Source organism: Dunckerocampus dactyliophorus, chromosome 4 (assembly GCF_027744805.1).
Source record: "Dunckerocampus dactyliophorus isolate RoL2022-P2 chromosome 4, RoL_Ddac_1.1, whole genome shotgun sequence".
Classification (NCBI taxonomy): domain Eukaryota; kingdom Metazoa; phylum Chordata; class Actinopteri; order Syngnathiformes; family Syngnathidae; genus Dunckerocampus; species Dunckerocampus dactyliophorus.
In genome coordinates this window covers 32,159,899-32,174,841 of record NC_072822.1, presented here as the reverse complement: position 1 = coordinate 32,174,841, position 14,943 = coordinate 32,159,899, and the positions used below count along the sequence as shown (strand labels likewise).

Here is a 14,943-nt window from a genome sequence, read left to right as displayed (position 1 = left end):
GAGTAGCCATTTCATTTTTTACCTGCTTGATTTCTTCCTTGAAATTCAGCCCTTTTAGTGTTAAGTTAAAATAACGTTGTAAGCGTTTTTGCAGTCCTATCATGTATCTTTTTTCTTTGTAAGATTTTTTCCGTCCTGCTTGTTGAAAGAAAAGCCGGGTCCTTAACTTCACCATTTCCCACCACTGTGCTCGTGAAACATGCAAGTCTTGAAGGGTCTGCCAGTCCTTGAACCGCTCCCTGTACTGACTGACCAAGTCTTGATCTTCCAGCAGAGAGCAATTCAGTTTCCACGGACCTCTTCCCACTACCACACCCGAGGGGAGTGAGAGAGTGCAGGAGAGAATCAGGTGATCAGAGAAAAAGACAGGGGTCAATCTAGCATCAGTAGGTGGCCAATCCCGTGTGAATATGTAATCTATGCGAGAGGCTCTGGTGCTGTCGCCACTGAACCAGGTGAAGCCCTCCTCTCTAGGATGCATGGCTTTATAACAATCGTACAGTTTGAAATCCCTACTCATGGCTTGTAATAAAACCGATGTTTTATCAACTTTAAAATCTTCTCCCGCCCCCCTTCTGTCTTTCCTGCTTAAAATGCAATTAAAATCCCCCCCCACCACTATAGGTACCCGGCCTAACATGTGGGACTGCAAGTTTTCTAAAAAATCATACCTTTCATTTTTTTCGTTAAAACCATAAATATTTAAGAGGTTAAAATCCTGTCCCATAAAAGTCAAGTGTGCTGATAGTGCTCGTCCCTCTCTCACCACGGTGCTCCCCTTCACCGTAACGTGGGGGTTGTTGATTAAAATGGCCACTCCGTCATTTTTGTTCTCATTTGACCCGCTCCATAAGGATGTTTGTGGCCACATTTCCTCCCACTGTTTGTAGCTTTTTAAAAAGGGTAAACCACATTCTTGTAATAGAAACACATCTGACTTAAAAGTTTGAAGGAAGGATAAAACACTCTGAGCTCTAACTTTCGACTTCACACTTCTCACATTGATGGTGGAGAAGGTGAGAGTCACAAGTATGATTTTTTTTTTTTTTTTTTTTTTTAAACCAATAAACAACTAAAAGGGCCTAAAAAATAAATAAATGAATAAAAAAACAACTTAAAATTTAAACTGTGACTAAGAAATATCTTGTGAATGAAGCTCCTCCTTCACTCCAGTTGGTGAGGGCTGGAGGGGGAGGGGCTCCCTTCCCTGTCGGCGTCTGGGTGTCGGTCTTTCCTGGAGTCTATCATTCAAAGTCCTTTTCGCCCTTGGGGTTGACTGCAAAACGATATTTAAAAAGGACAGTTCATTTGGTGAGCCTGAGGGGAAGACCCGCGGCTCCTCCATAGAACTGTCTGAAAGGACCTCTGGCCTTCCCCTCTTTTCTGATAAAAGAGAAGAGTCAGAAGACAGCTCTGAAGCAAGTCTTTTGGCCTTTTGGGCATTTGGAATGGTGTCTTCTTCCACACTCTCTGATATTTCTTGGCTGCTGTCCAGGTGAGTGCACCCCTCACTTGGCAACAGGCCACTTTGAGTCGTGGTTTCCTGGGCTTCTGTAGGCTCCGCCCTCTCTCCCGCCTCACCTGATTCCTCTCCTCCAATCACAGGTTTTGGCGGGAGATTTGAATTTTCAACAGTTTCAGAGGCCTTTTGGGCCCTCACATTTTCCTCTCCTATTTCCTCATTTTGTTTTCCTTTCCCAGCCTTCAGCTTGTTGGCAAATGATTTTGGGCAGTCTCTGAAGAGATGATTTGAATCTCCACAGAGGTTGCACCTTCTGCCATTGGTACATTGTTCAAAAGTGTGACCAATTTCTCTACATTTTCGACACACAGTCTGCTGACATGCCTCTGCCAGGTGCCCGTGCTCTCCACACTTGCGGCAGAGCTTGGGCTGACCCTGGTAGTGTATGTAGCCTCGGTTTTCTCCCAGAACTATCATCGGTGGGAGATGTTTCAGGCCCTGGAAGCCCTGAGGGTCCTGCCATTGTTGGATGGGGACCCTCCAGGCACAATTCCAGATGCCGTCTTCGTCTCTCACCTTCATAGCCTGGCCTTTAACCGTGCAATATCTTCCCAGCCAAAAACAAATGTCGTCTGCGGTCACTGTCTCATTAAACATTCGGACAATAACAGTTTTAGCAGCATTGTCAGTCAGTTTTTCCACATTGAACACAGACAACTGGGGTTTAGCATCCTCATACCTTTGCCAAAAATCTCTCAGAGTTGCAGCAGACTGAAAACTTACATCAAAGCCTTTGTGAAAAGGCAGTGTGAAAATGCAATTCAGATCTTCCGGTTTGAATTTCAGGGTCTGTTGGATGATTTTCCGGGAAAAGTCCAGTCTGGACATTCCAACTTCTTCACCATCCACTTGCTTGAGTGTAAAACGCACGCTGTGGTGCCTCCGCATACCGGCATGGCTAGCCGACATGATGGAGGCACCACCAGCTAAAATGAAAAAAGTATGCAATAAATACAATTAAAACAACAGATAAATAACTAAAAACCAATTAGAAAAAATTTACTTACCTTTAGTTGCTGTGAAAACAATAAAGTTATAATGCACTGTAAAGTGCCAAGAATATCCTCCCAATGACTGGCAGAATCCTATGCCACAAAAGCATACAATTCCCCACCCGTAGGAGGTGACCGCAGTCTTAGCCAAAAGGCCGAGAAGCGATAAGAACAGATTTTTTTTTTTTTTTTTTTTTAACATGTTTATTGTCACTGTTACAAAAAATTTACCACATTTCAAAACATTTTTTAAAGATGCCTTTTAAAATTCAATTATTTACAACACCAATAATTTAAGTAAAAATAAAATCAGTAAAAATTCTGTAAAATTAAAAGTGTTGCAGGCAGCAAAATGTGTAAAATTTATACAGACCATTTTAAAAAGTCATAATAAGCTTCAGTGTCGTCTGTTGCACAGGAGTGCAGTGAGTCCTTATCAATAGTGAGTTCACCCCACTCTCCCAGACAGTAATTCTCCAGGACGCTGCCAGGACGTCCCGAGGCCCTCATCCTTCTTCATTTCTCCCTCCTTCCTCTCCCGGAGAGCCAGGCCGTCGTTGCCGAGACCTTTGCTGTGAAGCTCCGGGTGCCACCTCCGGGTGGGCACAGACGACTCTTCTTTGTGACTGTGTCCTTGGCCCGCCGCTTGCAGCTGTCAGAGTCGCTGCAGCCATTCGGATCACAGCCACGGGGGGGGTCTGTCTGTGCCTCCTTACCAGCAAGTTGCGGGAGGTCCAGATGGCGTCTTTGATAGCGGCGAGGGCGAGCCACTGCTTTTCAAACTCCTTGCAGTTTAACTTCTGGTGGCTCGCCCCATAGAGCACGAGCTGTGCGTTTAGGACCTCCCTTGCTGGCAAGTCCGGGAAATTTAGGTCGCCGGCTGTCGCCCACAGGTCTCTGGCAGCACTGCACTCCCAGAGGAGATGCCGCACCGTCTCAGGGGCACCACAACCCGGTCGGGGACAAGTTGAGTTTGCTGCCATTCCTCGGGAGTGCATAACGGACCTGACTGGGAGGACCTCGTGGGCCACCATCCATGCCAGGTCCCGAAGTCTGTTTGGGAGAGCCGGGTGGTTGACGTTGCGCCAAACATCTGTGGGCTCGCCGAGTGCGAGCCCGCGCACTGGACTCACTGGATCCCGCTCCTGCACAACAGAAACGACAGAGCGATGATTTTTTAAAACGTCAAAAGTTTCTTTTTCCAGATTAAAATGTCTTAAAAAGGTCCTTATAAAAGCATATGCTGGTGGTAAATTAAAGGAAACAGGTACAGTTTGATCTAAGGGGATCAGTTTGAGCCGTCTTAAGTAGGAGCCCATCCAGTATCGTGCCAGCGCTTTTGTTTTGGGATTACTGGATGGGCTCATCGCACTCATCAGGTGTAGGGACGTGTATCTCGCTCCAAGGAATATTTGGAGGTCTGGCACTCCTTTTCCTCCTTTTCCTTTTGATTTTTTCATGACTTCTCTCCTCACTCTCTCCCACTTGGAGCCCCAAAGGAAGTAAAAAATGGCTCGGTCCAGGTCTACAAGAACGTTTCTTTTGGGGGTAAAAACAGAGCTGATCAATAAAAGCAAAGGTAAAATCACAGCTTTTATGATTAAAACCTTTCCTTCCAGGGTCAGCTGTCTCAGTCCCCAAAACCCCAGTCTTTGCCTAACTTTCCCTACCACGTCGCCCCAATTTGTTTCACCTCCCCCGTCCTTGCCAAATTTAATTCCCAGTATTTTTTGGTCAGTCTGTGTCACAGTCAGGGGAAGTCCCGTCTTCTCCGATTCCGTCCAGGGTCCATAAAACTGGGCTTGGGTCTTTTCCCTATTGAGTTTTGACCCAGAGGCCCGTCCATAAAAGTCAGTCAGGTCCAGTGCTCTTTTAACAGATAAAATATCCGTGCATAAAATGTTAAAATCGTCCATATATAAAATACATTTTGGTACGAGTCCCCCTGGAATAGTCGCCCCTTTAATCCATCTGTCCCTTCTCAAAATCTGTGCCAGAGGTTCTATACATAAAACATACAGGAGGGCAGATAACGGGCATCCCTGACGGACACCGCAGTTAATTTGGACTGCTTTTGTCAGATTCCCGTTAACCACAAATTTGCTGGTAATATCCCGGTACAGCAGTCCCACCCACGCTACGAATCTTTCCGGAAAACCCATTCTTTGCAGTACCCTAAAAAGGTACTGGTGCGAGACCCGATCAAAGGCTTTCTCAAAGTCTAAATTTAGGACTACTAACCGAATGTTTCTGTCTCTCGCAAGACAGATGGTGTCACGAATCAGCATGAGGCTGTCTGTGATCTTCCTCCCTGGGATGGCACAGGTTTGATCCGGGTCAATCAAGTCATCTAAAAACATGGACATACGTGTCGCTAAAAGTTTACTAAAAATTTTGCAGTCACAGTTTAAAAGGGTAATAGGTCTCCAATTTTTAAGATCGGTCTTGTCTTTTGTCTTATAAAGGAGTGTCACTATCCCTACTCTAAAACTGTCAGGTAGTCGGCTACTTTGTTCAAATTCCTTAAAAACAGCGAGTAACTCTGGTGCTAAAATATCCCAAAAAGTTAAATAAAATTCCAAGGGGAGCCCATCCTCACCTGGGGACTTCCCCTTCTTAAAAGCCACGACGCATTTATTTAACTCTTTGAGAGTAAAATCCTGTTTTAAAAGCACATTTTCGCTCACTGATTTTTCAATAAAACCTAAAACTTCTAAAATAGCTTCAGGCTTTGTATTTTTAGTTGCATAGAGTTCTTGATAAAAGCGTTCTATTGTTTCATTTATTTCAGTTGTTGTTTCCACTATGCGCCCTTCTTTATTTTGTAATTTTAAAATACCTCCTGGCTTGCTTAGGATTTTTTTAAAGAAATAGCGGGTGCATTTTTCCCCTTCTTCTATTTCTTTTTCCTTGCTCCTTAAGATAACACCTTTACTTTTGATTTTTGCTAGAGTAGCCATTTCATTTTTTACCTGCTTGATTTCTTCCTTGAAATTCAGCCCTTTTAGTGTTAAGTTAAAATAACGTTGTAAGCGTTTTTGCAGTCCTATCATGTATCTTTTTTCTTTGTAAGATTTTTTCCGTCCTGCTTGTTGAAAGAAAAGCCGGGTCCTTAACTTCACCATTTCCCACCACTGTGCTCGTGAAACATGCAAGTCTTGAAGGGTCTGCCAGTCCTTGAACCGCTCCCTGTACTGACTGACCAAGTCTTGATCTTCCAGCAGGGAGCAATTCAGTTTCCACGGACCTCTTCCCACTACCACACCCGAGGGGAGTGAGAGAGTGCAGGAGAGAATCAGGTGATCAGAGAAAAAGACAGGGGTCAATCTAGCATCAGTAGGTGGCCAATCCCGTGTGAATATGTAATCTATGCGAGAGGCTCTGGTGCTGTCGCCACTGAACCAGGTGAAGCCCTCCTCTCTAGGATGCATGGCTTTATAACAATCGTGCAGTTTGAAATCCCTACTCATGGCTTGTAATAAAACCGATGTTTTATCAACTTTAAAATCTTCTCCCGCCCCCCTTCTGTCTTTCCTGCTTAAAATGCAATTAAAATCCCCCCCCCACCACTATAGGTACCCGGCCTAACATGTGGGACTGCAAGTTTTCTAAAAAATCATACCTTTCATTTTTTTCGTTAAAACCATAAATATTTAAGAGGTTAAAATCCTGTCCCATAAAAGTCAAGTGTGCTGATAGTGCTCGTCCCTCTCTCACCACGGTGCTCCCCTTCACCGTAACGTGGGGGTTGTTGATTAAAATGGCCACTCCGTCATTTTTGTTCTCATTTGACCCGCTCCATAAGGATGTTTGTGGCCACATTTCCTCCCACTGTTTGTAGCTTTTTAAAAAGGGTAAACCACATTCTTGTAATAGAAACACATCTGACTTAAAAGTTTGAAGGAAGGATAAAACACTCTGAGCTCTAACTTTCGACTTCACACTTCTCACATTGATGGTGGAGAAGGTGAGAGTCACAAGTATGATTTTTTTTTTTTTTTTTTTTTTTTTTTTTTTAAAACCAATAAACAACTAAAAGGGCCTAAAAAAAATAAATAAATGAATAAAAAAACAACTTAAAATTTAAACTGTGACTAAGAAATATCTTGTGAATGAAGCTCCTCCTTCACTCCAGTTGGTGAGGGCTGGAGGGGGAGGGGCTCCCTTCCCTGTCGGCGTCTGGGTGTCGGTCTTTCCTGGAGTCTATCATTCAAAGTCCTCTTCGCCCTTGGGGTTGACTGCAAAACGATATTTAAAAAGGACAGTTCATTTGGTGAGCCTGAGGGGAAGACCCGCGGCTCCTCCATAGAACTGTCTGAGAGGACCTCTGGCCTTCCCCTCTTTTCTGATAATAGAGAAGAGTCAGAAGACAGCTCTGAAGCAAGTCTTTTGGCCTTTTGGGCATTTGGAATGGTGTCTTCTTCCACACTCTCTGATATTTCTTGGCTGCTGTCCAGGTGAGTGCACCCCTCACTTGGCAACAGGCCACTTTGAGTCGTGGTTTCCTGGGCTTCTGTAGGCTCCGCCCTCTCTCCCGCCTCACCTGATTCCTCTCCTCCAATCACAGGTTTTGGCGGGAGATTTGAATTTTCAACAGTTTCAGAGGCCTTTTGGGCCCTCACATTTTCCTCTCCTATTTCCTCATTTTGTTTTCCTTTCCCAGCCTTCAGCTTGTTGGCAAATGATTTTGGGCAGTCTCTGAAGAGATGATTTGAATCTCCACAGAGGTTGCACCTTCTGCCATTGGTACATTGTTCAAAAGTGTGACCAATTTCTCTACATTTTCGACACACAGTCTGCTGACATGCCTCTGCCAGGTGCCCGTGCTCTCCACACTTGCGGCAGAGCTTGGGCTGACCCTGGTAGTGTATGTAGCCTCGGTTTTCTCCCAGAACTATCATCGATGGGAGATGTTTCAGGCCCTGGAAGCCCTGAGGGTCCTGCCATTGTTGGATGGGGACCCTCCAGGCACAATTCCAGATGCCGTCTTCGTCTCTCACCTTCATAGCCTGGCCTTTAACCGTGCAATATCTTCCCAGCCAAAAACAAATGTCGTCTGCGGTCACTGTCTCATTAAACATTCGGACAATAACAGTTTTAGCAGCATTGTCAGTCAGTTTTTCCACATTGAACACAGACAACTGGGGTTTAGCATCCTCATACCTTTGCCAAAAATCTCTCAGAGTTGCAGCAGACTGAAAACTTACATCAAAGCCTTTGTGAAAAGGCAGTGTCAAAATGCAATTCAGATCTTCCGGTTTGAATTTCAGGGTCTGTTGGATGATTTTCCGGGAAAAGTCCAGTCTGGACATTCCAACTTCTTCACCATCCACTTGCTTGAGTGTAAAACGCACGCTGTGGTGCCTCCGCATACCGGCATGGCTAGCCGACATGATGGAGGCACCACCAGCTAAAATGAAAAAAGTATGCAATAAATACAATTAAAACAACAGATAAATAACTAAAAACCAATTAGAAAAAATTTACTTACCTTTAGTTGCTGTGAAAACAATAAAGTTATAATGCACTGTAAAGTGCCAAGAATGTCCTCCCAATGACTGGTAGAATCCTATGCCACAAAAGCATACAATTCCCCACCCGTAGGAGGTGACCGCAGTCTTAGCCAAAAGGCCGAGAAGCGATAGCATTGAAAGCTCAGAGGGGAGCATGTCATTTCTGACAAAACAAGCTAAAGTCCCGGTTGCACACACTGACTCACGACGACCTCAAACGTCAACACGCTGTTAGATGTAGTTACATATAGGCGCCTCTCTTGGCACATGTTAGATAGTGTGACCGGAGCAGACTTGTGGACTCGCTGTATCTTTTCACTCGGCCTTGGCTTTTCTTTTCCACACCCTTTTGCACACTCATTATCGAGCGGCTCCAAGCAGCTAAGACCACCGGGGCACACATAGAGGCATAGGACAGGAGGTAAAAGCTAGGTAAAAGACGTCTGACCAGAAGTGCCTCGGACTTGCTCCTGCACCCGCTTAGAAGACGAGTCCCCGCAGCTGTGTATCATTCTTCCTGGTGCATTCAACTGTTGAAATTGAGCTATCGTTTCCGAGACTTATTTGGAAGCACGAAAGATAACGAACCAAAGACTTTTGATGCCAAACGACAACCCCGCGCGCACATTGTAAACAATAAAAAGATGCACCTGTGTTGTTTTGCAGCCATAATATGAAACCAGTGTTTCGTGACCCATTCGTTATTGAAGCTCATGCGGTGCACGTCGGTCTATGCATGAAGCGGCAATAAACTGATTTTACTCAGCCACATCAGAATAGTCCTCGGTAAGCACACAATGGAGGCCACAGTCCAATGTGAATATGTTTGAAACAGTGACGTGGACTCAGTACTCCAGTCTCCCCGTGGAATGCCTGCAGCAACTGGACTATGCCACTTGCTGTCGCTGTCTTTGCTCAGCATGAAGCCACAAGAGTGGAATGTGCAACACAGCCTCACTCTTTGACATAACGAGAGTACTGTCCTTATTAATCCTATCGCCAGTATGAGCAACTACAAAAGTATTTCAGTGTCATTTGGCTTGTGCATGTGATCGCGGGAGAGCGCCGACGCGGCATAATACAGAACGCATTCCCATAATGCATTGCTCCGGCGTCAGAAGATTGCGTGGAAACTAGCTGCGGCACTCAAACTTCTGGCTAATGAAGTAACAACTCTGGTAACAACAATGTCACATTTCCTTTGTCTGTTGCCCTTCACTTTTGCTCTACTTTCTGACATTTGGACCGCAGAGACGGCGGCGTCAGGGGAAAGATGTGAAGGCGAGACGCCACCGGGAAGTGTCCAGAAGGCCAGAGCGTCCAAAATCACAAGGCCGGTCGTGGCTGTAGGAGGTGCCTCCGAACGTGTGGCGTCCGTCGAGCGCAAGGGCAGATGCTGAACTTGGACACAGGTCCAGTGCGTGTGTTTGTTGTGAAGCAGCCGATGACACCACCACTTAGCATGCTGCGTGTGTGAGAGTCTCGTCTGAGTGAGACTCGTCCAACTCATACTTACCTGGCAGGGGAGATACCATGATCAAGAAGGTGGTTCACCCAGAGCGAGGCTCAGCCATTGCACATGGGTTGAGCTGACCCCTGCGAATTCCCCAAATGTGGGAATCTCGACTGCATAATTTGCGATAGTGGGGGACTGCGTTCGCGCTCTCCCCTGATGGCGTGTTTAAAACAACTTGCAGGTGCAGTCTTGCGCAAAGCTTCTGGGCTTGCGGCCACATCCCCGTTTGCGCAAGAGCGGGGAATGACGAGCCCAGAACTTCCAACGCCTACTGGGAAGGTCTGTACGACCACGGATGACAACCACCCAGCAATAAGGCTCGCCTGCACTCAGGCGGGAAAAGTGAAATAAGAATTTCTCCAGTAGCATTCTCACCCGGACAGAGAAAGCTGTGTCGGCCAAGTGAACTCAACTTTACCGGCACACCGGAACCGCTCCCCACAGTGGACCTCAACACAGCAACCAATTCGGTCGTCGGAAACAACCATCGACCTGAAGCCGAAGCAGATCAAATTGCTGTCGTTCTCGTCAGCAGCCTTCCCAGCGCCATGGTAACTGCTTCCGATCTTCCTGTCTTGGAGGAAGGAAGGAAAGTAAGGAAAGCAGCGAGACCCTTGAAGAAGAACCATGACACGGCGAGCTTACCAGGAGACAAGGGAAGATGCAGAGTCATCCTCAAAACCGCAGCTCGCAAGGCCAACCTAACGGCTCTGCTCGGTGACGACACTGAACACGAACGACCGAAGAGCAATCCCACCGGTGAATACAAGAAGATCACGGAATGTCTTCAGAGGCCGGGAAAAAAGAGGACGGTGTAGAGTGTCACACGTGCTACCTACCGCCTGCATCCCGGAGAAGTCACACCTTGCATTTACGGACTGCCCAAAATTCACAAGGCGGGAGGTCCACTCAGGCCTGTTGTTGCCAGCAGATTCGACTCTTCCACGGTCAGTATTGCCAAATACCCAGCCACCATTCTGGCCCCACTGCTTGGCAGTACCCCACCCCATGTCCACAGCTCCACAGACTTCACTAATGAGATTCAGACCCTCAGGTTATCTCCGGAAGAGACCCTGGTATGAGTCGACATCACCTCCCCGTTTACACCTATCTCCACCACTGCAGCAATAGACACTGGCAGAAGAAGGGCAACAGTAGCACTCCAGCCTCCAAGACACAAGCAACCTCACTCCAGAGCAAGTATATGATTTCCTGCAAATGTGCCTTAAGGGCACATGCTTGCAATTCCGTATGTGTTTCTACAGGCCAAGACATGGCTCTGCCGTGGGCTCACCGCTCTCAGCCATTGTGGCTATCGTGTACATGGAAGACGTGGAAAGAAAACTACGGGGATCCTGCACAGGAACTAAAGACAGCCACTGCTTCCGATGTGTGGATGACACGCGGGTTTGCCAATCTTCGGACTGTGAAGTGCGGCCGGGGATGGATGGAAGCCTCAACATTGAGGTCTACGGTAAACCTACCCGCGCTGGCCCGTTCCTACACTTGTACCGCCTTCGCACACTGGAACCCAAGCTAGGAGCTGTCAGAGCCGCAAACAACAGAGCAGAAAATAGCCCTAACCGAAGGAGCAGACACGCATTTTACAGGCTCTAACCACCTGTGGCTATCCCAAAGTGGCTCTATGTCAAATCCAGCAAAGGAAGGGCCACGACACCTGACCGCGAGAAGCAAAACAGAGGGCGGAAAGCCGCGGTCCCTTACTTGGTTGGTTTGTCGAGGAAACTCGGAAGGCTTCCACCAGACGAGACCATTTTGTCAGATTCCACCCAGCTGTCGATCACTGCGACACCCGCTGGCCCCTGGGAAGTGCGCAAGAGACCCGAGTATCAGGAGCCGGTGGAAGAGTGCAGGAGGCATGGCCGGAGAACACGCTGCTTTATGCATTGTGCTCCCTTTGTAAGGTGTTGATGCTGCTGGGAAGGCAAAGAGGGTCCACGGAGGGCGCAGACACTGTCGCAGGGCATATTTTCCACAGCGTACCGCCACCTGCTCGGGTGGCACCAAACGTAAACACTTTCATTGGTCTTTGGTGAGCATCGCACGGTATCGGGCAAAACATGCCGGATGCTGTCAAACGACCTGCGTGAAGCTGCCTTTGCTGTCAACATGAGAAGGAGAAGTGCACCGCTCCCGGAGATACTGCAATACCAGGTCGATGCGTGGAGCGGACGGCGCAAGCCCCGAGCTCAGCTCCCTGTCCCAAAAAGCAATTTAATATTTGGTCCCCAGATAGGAGACATATCAGATATTAAACTGATAAGAACAGATTTTTTTTTTTTTTTTTTTAACGTGTTTATTGTCACTGTTACAAAAAATTTACTACATTTCAAAACATTTTTTTAAAGATGCCTTTTAAAATTCAATTATTTACAACACCAATAATTTAAGTAAAAATAAAATCAGTAAAAATTCTGTAAAATTAAAAGTGTTGCAGGCAGCAAAATGTGTAAAATTTGTACAGACCATTTTAAAAAGTCATAATAAGCTTCAGTGTCGTCTGTTGCACAGGAGTGCAGTGAGTCCTGATCAATAGTGAGTTCACCCCACTCTCCCAGACAGTAATTCTCCAGGACGCTGCCAGGACGTCCCGAGGCCCTCATCCTTCTTCATTTCTCCCTCCTTCCTCTCCCGGAGAGCCAGGCCGTCGCTGCCGAGACCTTTGCTGTGAAGCTCCGGGTGCCACCTCCGGGTGGGCACAGACGACTCTTCTTTGTGACTGTGTCCTTGGCCCGCCGCTTGCAGCTGTCAGAGTCGCTGCAGCCATTCGGATCACAGCCACGGGGGGGGTCTGTCTGTGCCTCCTTACCAGCAAGTTGCGGGAGGTCCAGATGGCGTCTTTGATGGCGGCGAGGGCGAGCCACTGCTTTTCAAACTCCTTGCAGTTTAACTTCTGGTGGCTCGCCCCATAGAGCACGAGCTGTGCGTTTAGGACCTCCCTTGCTGGCAAGTCCGGGAAATTTAGGTCGCCGGCTGTCGCCCACAGGTCTCTGGCAGCACTGCACTCCCAGAGGAGATGCCTCACCGTCTCAGGGGCGCCACAACCCGGTCGGGGACAAGTTGAGTTTGCTGCCATTCCTCGGGAGTGCATAACGGACCTGACTGGGAGGACCTCGTGGGCCACCATCCATGCCAGGTCCCGGAGTCTGTTTGGGAGAGCCGGGTGGTTGACGTTGCGCCAAACATCTGTGGGCTCGCCAAGTGCGAGCCCGCGCACTGGACTCACTGGATCCCGCTCCTGCACAACAGAAACGACAGAGCGATGATTTTTTAAAACGTCAAAAGTTTCTTTTTCCAGATTAAAATGTCTTAAAAAGGTCCTTATAAAAGCATATGCTGGTGGTAAATTAAAGGAAACAGGTACAGTTTGATCTAAGGGGATCAGTTTGAGCCGTCTTAAGTAGGAGCCCATCCAGTATCGTGCCAGCGCTTTTGTTTTGGGATTACTGGATGGGCTCATCGCACTCATCAGGTGTAGGGACGTGTATCTCGCTCCAAGGAATATTTGGAGGTCTGGCACTCCTTTTCCTCCTTTTCCTTTTGATTTTTTCATGACTTCTCTCCTCACTCTCTCCCACTTGGAGCCCCAAAGGAAGTAAAAAATGGCTCGGTCCAGGTCTACAAGAACGTTTCTTTTGGGGGTAAAAACAGAGCTGATCAATAAAAGCAAAGGTAAAATCACAGCTTTTATGATTAAAACCTTTCCTTCCAGGGTCAGCTGTCTCAGTCCCCAAAACCCCAGTCTTTGCCTAACTTTCCCTACCACGTCGCCCCAATTTGTTTCACCTCCCCCGTCCTTGCCAAATTTAATTCCCAGTATTTTTTGGTCAGTCTGTGTCACAGTCAGGGGAAGTCCCGTCTTCTCCGATTCCGTCCAGGGTCCATAAAACTGGGCTTGGGTCTTTTCTCTATTGAGTTTTGACCCAGAGGCCCGTCCATAAAAGTCAGTCAGGTCCAGTGCTCTTTTAACAGATAAAATATCCGTGCATAAAATGTTCAAATCGTCCATATATAAAATACATTTTGGTACGAGTCCCCCTGGAATAGTCGCCCCTTTAATCCATCTGTCCCTTCTCAAAATCTGTGCCAGAGGTTCTATACATAAAACATACAGGAGGGCAGATAACGGGCATCCCTGACGGACACCGCAGTTAATTTGGACTGCTTTTGTCAGATTCCCGTTTACCACAAATTTGCTGGTAATATCCCGGTACAGCAGTCCCACCCACGCTACGAATCTTTCCGGAAAACCCATTCTTTGCAGTACCCTGAAAAGGTACTGGTGCGAGACCCGATCAAAGGCTTTCTCAAAGTCTAAATTTAGGACTACTAACCGAATGTTTCTGTCTCTCGCAAGACAGATGGTGTCACGAATCAGCATGAGGCTGTCTGTGATCTTCCTCCCTGGGATGGCACAGGTTTGATCCGGGTCAATCAAGTCATCTAAAAACATGGACATACGTGTCGCTAAAAGTTTACTAAAAATTTTGCAGTCACAGTTTAAAAGGGTAATAGGTCTCCAATTTTTAAGATCGGTCTTGTCTTTTGTCTTATAAAGGAGTGTCACTATCCCTACTCTAAAACTGTCAGGTAGTCGGCTACTTTGTTCAAATTCCTTAAAAACAGCGAGTAACTCTGGTGCTAAAATATCCCAAAAAGTTAAATAAAATTCCAAGGGGAGCCCATCCTCACCTGGGGACTTCCCCTTCTTAAAAGCCACGACGCATTTATTTAACTCTTTGAGAGTAAAATCCTGTTTTAAAAGCACATTTTCGCTCACTGATTTTTCAATAAAACCTAAAACTTCTAAAATAGCTTCAGGCTTTGTATTTTTAGTTGCATAGAGTTCTTGATAAAAGCGTTCTATTGTTTCATTTATTTCAGTTGTTGTTTCCACTATGCGCCCTTCTTTATTTTGTAATTTTAAAATACCTCCTGGCTTGCTTAGGATTTTTTTAAAGAAATAGCGGGTGCATTTTTCCCCTTCTTCTATTTCTTTTTCCTTGCTCCTTAAGATAACACCTTTACTTTTGATTTTTTCTAGAGTAGCCATTTCATTTTTTACCTGCTTGATTTCTTCCTTGAAATTCAGCCCTTTTAGTGTTAAGTTAAAATAACGTTGTAAGCGTTTTTGCAGTCCTATCATGTATCTTTTTTCTTTGTAAGATTTTTTCCGTCCTGCTTGTTGAAAGAAAAGCCGGGTCCTTAACTTCACCATTTCCCACCACTGTGCTCGTGAAACATGCAAGTCTTGAAGGGTCTGCCAGTCCTTGAACCGCTCCCTGTACTGACTGACCAAGTCTTGATCTTCCAGCAGGGAGCAATTCAGTTTCCACGGACCTCTTCCCACTACCACACCCGAGGGGAGTGAGAGAGTGC

The 14,943-nt window shown here is 46.6% G+C and overlaps 1 non-coding gene and 1 pseudogene across 1 annotated transcript; one reads left to right on the top strand and one right to left on the bottom strand.

Moving 5' to 3' along the window:
- The first annotated feature begins 9,535 nt into the window (after positions 1–9,535).
- LOC129180564 (U1 spliceosomal RNA) lies at positions 9,536–9,699 on the top strand. Its single transcript, XR_008570195.1, has one exon. It is a non-coding gene; the product is annotated as a U1 spliceosomal RNA (small nuclear RNA).
- Positions 9,700–11,681: 1,982 nt separating this feature from the next.
- On the bottom strand, positions 11,682–11,885 carry LOC129180648 (U2 spliceosomal RNA; annotated as a pseudogene).
- Positions 11,886–14,943: the final 3,058 nt, after the last annotated feature.